This window comes from Triticum urartu, chromosome 4A (genome assembly GCF_056163025.1).
Source record: "Triticum urartu cultivar PI428250 chromosome 4A, HENAU_Tu73, whole genome shotgun sequence".
NCBI lineage: Eukaryota > Viridiplantae > Streptophyta > Magnoliopsida > Poales > Poaceae > Triticum > Triticum urartu.
This window is the reverse complement of record NC_141876.1, coordinates 71806000-71813629: the sequence shown is the minus strand read 5'-3', so window position 1 is coordinate 71813629 and position 7630 is coordinate 71806000.

The following is a 7630-nucleotide window of genomic DNA, read 5'->3' as shown; positions in this document are numbered from 1 at the left end:
CTTGTGTGTGCAAATGAACTTCATCAATTTTGACAAGGTTAGCCATATCAAACGACTTCTATTTTCATCAACTTTCACGACAATCTGCTTTTGTATTGCAAAGATCAAACATGTCTTGATGAACGTATTGGTCAGAGTTCACTCCAATATATTTGAAGTATTGCATATTCTTTCTGGAAAACACCGTAGTGTCAAGATGGCATTGGATATCATTGTTCCCAAAAGCTGCAGAATTTCTAGAAATTTATCAGGAAACTGATGTGTATATTAATTTTCGTAAATTAGTGCACTACAAATTTTGGGATCATTTAATAAATTAAGGGTTTTATTCCCTATTTTTGTCAGAACCTTCATTATTTTCAGAAATCTCCATCTTATTAAATTTTTTTAAGTGTGCAATGTTACCATAATCTGGTGTGGCCTTGCGGGATAATGCAACACATATACATTTGGAGCAATTACCTGTTTATGCTAAAACCTAACAACTTATTACAAGAACTTGAGAAGTAGTAATAATATTAATAATTAAGACTCTTATCTGCTTTGATCAATCGAAAATTGCCTTGCCAGCTTGACTTTGTGGATGAACCAGTTGGTGCATAGAATTTGGTATGGAAGCAGAGCCGGCTGATATCTCTTAGTTAGAGATTGCACTGGTTGAAAACGTGCACCATGTGTAAGGGACTTGTAGCTATACAGTGACTGCCCTTTATTATGTAAAGCAATGATAGCTTGACCAAATTATCTAGCGGCTTAGCCCCTTTCACATGGTATTGATATTCATAAAAATTATTTGTGGCGTGCTTTGATCCTTTTTGTTTTTGTTTTTGTGAAAAGCATGCTTTGATCTGACGTCTAAGATATGTTGGGGGCTAAGATGTGATAAGAAATTTTGAAATATATATTCCCCACCTTTCTCAATCACCTTAAGCTTTGGGTAAAACTGCTGGTGTAGGCAATTCAATAAAAGTTAATCTGAAAGTGCCATTATGGCCATTAGGAGTAGAAGACCAGAAGTACACACAAACAGTCAAACGAATGTGGCCCGCATGAATGGTTTCCGAGAACTTCAGAAATTAATCCTGTTCTATTTTATCACATTTGTTGTTATATAAACTCTATACTTGTAGGAAAGTTATTGTATTTTAGAATTCTAGTACTCTTTCCTCAACGTCTAGTAACACCCCAAATTTGCCAAATAGGCACTGAAGTACTTTTGCCAGGTATCTGTACTAAGATTCCGTTAGCTGGGAAGGGATAATCATGGCCCTGCCTACAAACTTCTTAATGTCATGTCAACCTCCCACCCTCCTGTAACTGTAGCACAAAACAAAACTCCTATGACAGAGAGTATAACATGCTGAAATGTTGTTTCCCTAGATGTTTAACTGGTCCTTGCACTTCTTTTACCCTTGCACTTCTTTTACCCTTGCACTTCTTTTACTATTTTCTGGTATTGTTTCTCAGGGGTCATTGAGTATTTTGTTGTAGGCTAACAGTTATGTTTTTTGCAGGCAAAATGGTAGAATACGATCGACCTCACACACTGATGGAGATGGCGGCTGGCGGTGTCCGGAGTGTGTGCGGTCGGGCGCGTGGCTGCGGGCCTCGGCGAGTGGTGGCCCGGCTGGGCTTCGGCGTTCGGCGGCGAAGCGCGCACGGCGTCAGGCCTCGGGTGGTGGGCGGTGGGTCCCTCCTCCCGTCGTCTTTGACTCCTCCTCCTCGGCTTCTGCCCTCCCTCCCCCCTCGATCTGGCTGGGTGGGCATCGGATCCGGCCTCCCTGGTAGTTGGCGGTGCTGCCAGTGGCCCATGGTGGGCTGGATCGAGGGAGGTCGGGGGTCTCCAGCTCAAGATGGTGCCTTTCCGTCCTACCGGCGTTGGGGTGATGTTTGAGGGTTGGTGCTTGGTGACGGCTGGAGGCGTGGGTTCGTGCCTGACGGCTTCGACGCCTGGAGCTCGCCCGGGCGATGCGGGTCGGGCAGTGGCTCGGGGCGGCTGCTGCTCTGGTCATGGATGGCTCCACGGCGGCTTGGCAAGTCGGCTGCGGCGACGGCTGGCATGTACCAGTGTCGGCTCGTCCGTAGGTGGCTTTGTGTCGGCCCTTGATCTATCTTCTCGTCGTCCGGGTGCTATTTCCGTTGAAGGGATGACCCTCTCCCTACCGCGGTCCATCGCTAGTCTCGTGCTCAAGCTGCAGGATTGAGCTCGTCTCACGCCCGGCAGCAGGACCATGCTCGTCTCGCACCCGGTGCTGCATGACGAATCGATGGGGGCTTGTTTGCCCCAGATCCGATTGTCTCTTCGGTGGGGGTAGTGGCGGGTGTTGGGTGAGGTGGTATCTAGGTCTTGGATGCCGGGGCAGCGGCCCTGGTGGTGGTTGTGCTGTGCTCATGGGCAGAGCCTGTCGCTTGGTGCTGCCCGGTGGCCATGGTCGTGTGGGCCGCGTAGTAGTCGAGGTACGGCGTTCGATGGCGGTGAGTGTTGGCCGGGGTGAAAACCTGCTCTATCTTCGAGAGAAGCGGTGGCGGCGTAGCTCGTTCCCTTCTAGAAGGCGTTCTCGCGGCTCTCATTGTCTGTCGTGTGGCTCCTAGGAAAACTTTGATTCTCGGATCGGGCGATGGTGGCGCTCCAGTGTCGTTACCTTCGCGAAGGCACCGTTTTAGAGCCCACGGTTCGTCGTATGTGGCTTCATATCTTCGTGGTGGCGTGTTCACTGGTGGAGCCCCGGTTGCTCTTATATTATTAGGGGTCGTGTTGCTGCGCTCAACACCTATGTATCCCGCCTTGGGTGTGTGCGTGTGTTGTGGTGGAGTGCGTCTGTTCCAAAATATTATTGATCATTGCTTTATATATAAAGCGGGGCGAAAACCTTTTTCAGTAATGTGCCTGGACGCTATTTGGTTCGTCATGATGCCTTCACGCCTGACATGAAGCCTGTCGGTTTGACTCTCGGGAAAATATCCGGTGATACCTGTCCTTACATGATACCATAATGCCAACTTGCAAAAATTAAATTCAAACATGTCAAATATTTCTGAAAGAAAAACATGGATGTTCACAACACATATGTCGATAATCGCTAAAAAAATCAGATCAAAATTCAAAATAGAGAAGGAGAAAAGAAAGAGAAATTCATCATGAATAGTGTCAAAAGAAGATAAAAGCAAGAATGACAATATTCACATCTTTATTTGTATTTTTTTGTTTCTCTTTGTGTCTTTTAAATTTTGATTTGAATTTTTTAGGGGTTGTCAACATATGTGTTGTGAACATGATTTATTTTTTCAGTATTTTTGACATGTTTAATTTGAGTTTTGCAAATTGGTATCATGGTATCATGTAAGAAATGGTATCACGAATAGAAGCTAGCTTATCAAAATCTTGATTACTCCCTCCGTCTGGGTTTATTAAGCCTAAGAGCAGCACAAGCATGTTCATTTTTATAAGGCCTTGCTTTGAAAACCTACATGCATGCAGCCATTTTATTCTTTTTAGTGTGAGGCATCGTTGCTAGTCCCATAGTTGAATAATAAATATGTTGCATGCATATTTTTTCATTGACTGCGCGTGAGAGCTGATATGTGAGAGAGTGCATTGAAAATGAAATGGAAATATTAATATGAATAAATTACTATGTGCTTTGATTCAAAAGAAGTGGTCTTCGGGCCCAATAATCCCAAACGAAAATAGTAGCCTACAGATGGTCCAGGCACCCCGATTAGCCTGGCAGTTTGATCATATACTTAACTAGCAAAATGTTAATGCATTTTATTAAAAAAATATTGTTGGATTCTTATTTGGATATACTCCCTCTGTCTTATAATATAAAAGTGTTTTTTTACTAGTGTAGTGTCAAAAACGCTTTTATATTACGGGATGGAGTGAGTAGCTTTCCATGACATTATTCTTTCTACATATAATTTATTTTTTATTAGACAAACTTATGGTCAAACTATAACTCAAATTATGAGGACGACAAGTAAACCGGACGGAGGTATAGAGTACTTTAATTTGCTAGTTTCCCCTGGGCCAGCTCCCAAACGAATTCTTTATACTGTAAGCTTTCTTCAAGCAAACAATCCAATGCCTCGGCTAAAAAAAAGCCATGCCTGACACGCACAAAACTTCTATTTTTCAAGTTGTGCTCAGGCATCACAAACACGGTAGAATTTCGTTGTTTGACCCTTTTATGATGTTATTTCAAGATCTGACCCCTTTTGGAAAAAAATGAGATCTGACCCTTTAAGATGTGGCGGTAGGTGACAGGACGGCGCCTGACGACCGTTAGCTGCAGCTGATGTGGAAAAGGACCCTACCGCCACAGCAGACCCTGGCGGTAGGCTACTAACACCTGCCGCCAAGGGCCCTAGCGGTAGGATCCTAGGGTGGATAAGGTTGGGAGGAGTTGGTGTGTGGGCCCCACCAACACTCTTCTTCCCCATTCTTCTTCTTCCCCGTGGTGAGCTCCTCTCCTCTCTCTCTCCCTCACCCAAACACCCCCTAGATCAACTCTATTTGCTTGAGATTTTGCCAGTGGATCCGAAGCATTTTCATCACCCAAGGTACCTCTCTCATTTTCCCTCATTTTGATTGGTTGAAATCTTGATTTTGTGTGCATTTGCTCAATTTTATTGCAAACCCTAGGTGTTGATCTTGTCGTGTGCATTTATGATGCATTTATGGCACATTTATGATGCATTTATGGCTATGTTTGTGCTTGCCTAGGGTTAGGGGTTATAGTGGTAATGTTAGGGGTGAGTGTTAGGGTTAGGATTATAGTTATGGTTAGGGTTATGGTTAAGGTTAAGGTGAAACTAACTATGAATAGAAGTTATTTGTCTAATGTGTACATAAATTATGTTATTGCTCCATTTGAATTGGTTGGATGACATATATGGATGACTTTACTGTTTCCACTGTTCTTAGACGCATAAGCTCGTAAATGTTCATTATTTGGACAAGACAACATTTATGAATGGAAAAGACGATGAACGGGAAGAGGCTATGGTTTTTGACACAAGTCCAAGCTTTGATGATCTTGCAGTGAAAGTGAGAAGCGTCTTACATTGGAATGACCAAATGCCGAGGTTGATCTTATTGGGAGGTATGACATTGGATTGGGAGTAAAGTCCCGATTAAAGAGTATGCCCATCACCTTCCAATTGCATTGGAATGTGTACAAGGACAAAGTAGACGCATCACAAGACAAGTCTCTTGAGATATTTGCCACAAAGGTTGATCCTCCTCCCTTGCAAATTGATTTGAACCGCAGTGTATCCTCCCCAATACATGATGGTAGTGCCGAGGTGTATCTCCCCAATTATTCTAGCCAACCACCAAGTAGCCAACCCAATGAAGATCATATCAATGCCAGCGCCATAGTAATCCGAGATGATGCTATTCCTCTTGTTCAAGAAGATGCTAGTGGTCATGTTGATGATGATGCTATTGTTGCTCAAGAGGATGCTTACGCGGAGAATGAACAGATTCATTAAAATGCCATTGGTAACTTGGATGTCATTGTGTGGCAACAAGACATGGACCGTACCGTCCCTTATAACCGTATGTGTCGGTATGGTTCGGATGATGAGGGTCCGGAGGAAGAGTTGGATGAGGATGGGTTGACGTCGCAAGAAAAATTAATCTACAAGAAGGTGACCAGCAAGGAAATAGGGTCGTCGTTGTTTACAAGCAGGTGAAATCAGATACGGGGTGCGCATCAAAAACCGGTGGTGCCAATGTGAGAGGCCACACAAGTATCATTGGCCTTGCTCGCATTTGATGACCGCAACACGGGCGAGAAACTTGCCCGTATCCGATGGTACAATAGTGCGGTTGCACGAGTTCACATTGGAACGAACGATGTTGACGTGGGCGCTTCAGTTTAATCCTTTCCTTGATCCGCCACAGTGGCCTGATTATGATGGCCCACACATTGCGCCAGATCCGGCACTCATGATGCCTATGAGGGATAGAAGAAGAAAGAAGAGGTTCATGAGTCACATGGATGATCTAGCTGGATACACCGGAATGAAGCAATTTGGTAGTGGTCATTTCATGGAGGCACCAGACACCAACAATTGTGGAGAATGCAACGAGATGGGACACAACATTAGGAGATGCATGAAAAGACCCAGAACCAACACGAGCACTAGTCAAACATGTGGCGGTAGAGGAGGTTCCGCCGGCACACGAGGAGGAAGGAATAGCCTTGGAGGGGGGCGTGGAGGAAGGACTAGTCTTGGAGGGGTCCGTGGAGGAAGGACTAGTCTTAGAGGGGGCCATGGAGGACGAACGAGAGGTGGTGGTCGTGGATCCGGTGGTTCTAGGACATGTCAGGTTGATAGAGGAAAGCCTGTCGACGTGTTGCTAAATCCGGATGGTTAAAATAATGTGAATGGTACTAGTTGTCTCCGTCCATGTCAATTTGTTGATATATTTGCTTAACATATTTAATTATTTGCTTCTTTACATGTCAATGTGTTCATATGTTTGACTTATCATCTTTAATTGTTGTAGGCATGGCTTCATCCAATTCCATGACTAGGCCACCGTGTGCTAACTGCTACCTCTTGAGCATGCGTTGGTTTTCTCTTGAAGAGGAAAGGGTGATGCAGCAAAGCAGTGTAAGTATTTCCCTCAGTTTTTGAGAACCAAGGTATCAATCCAGTAGGAGACCACGCGCGAGTCACCTCGTACCTACACAAACAAATAAGAACCTCGCAACCAACGTGATAAAAGGGGTTGTCAATCCCTTCTTGGCCACTTGCAAGAGTGAGATCTGATAGAGATGATAATAATAAGATAAATATTCTTTGGTATTTTTATGATATAGATTGAAAGTAAAGATTGCAAGATAAAATAGATTGGAAACTTGTATGATGGAAAATAGACCCGGGGGCCATAGGTTTCACTAGTGGCTTCTCTCAAGATAGCATAAGTATTACGGTGAGTGAACAAATTACTGTCGAGCAATTGATAGAAAAGCGAATAATTATGAGAATATCTAGGTATAATCATGTATATAGGCATCACGTCCGTGGCAACTAGACCGACTCCTGCCTGCATCTACTACTATTACTCCACACATCGACCGCTATCCAGCATGCATCTAGAGTATTAAGTTCATAAGAACAGAGTAACGCTTTAAGCAAGATGACATGATGTAGAGGGATAAACTCATGCAATATGATATAAACCCCATATTTTTATCCTCGATGGCAACAATACAATACGTGTCGTTTCCCTTTCTGTCACTGGGATCGAGCACCGCAAGATTGAACCCAAAGCTAAGCACTTCTCCCATTGCAAGAAAGATCAATCTAGTAGGCCAAACCAAACTGATAATTCAAAGAGACTTGCAAAGATAACCAATCATACATAAAAGAATTCAGAGAAGATTCAAATATTGTTCATAGATAAACTTGATCATAAACCCACAATTCACCGGATCTCGACAAACACCGCAAAAGAAGATTACATCGAATAGATCTCCAAGAGGATCGAGGAGAACTTTGTATTGAGATCCAAAGAGAGAGAAGAAGCCATCTAGCTAATAATTATGGACCCGAAGGTCTGAGGTAAACTACTCACACATCATCGGAGGGGCCATGGAGTTGATGTAGAGGC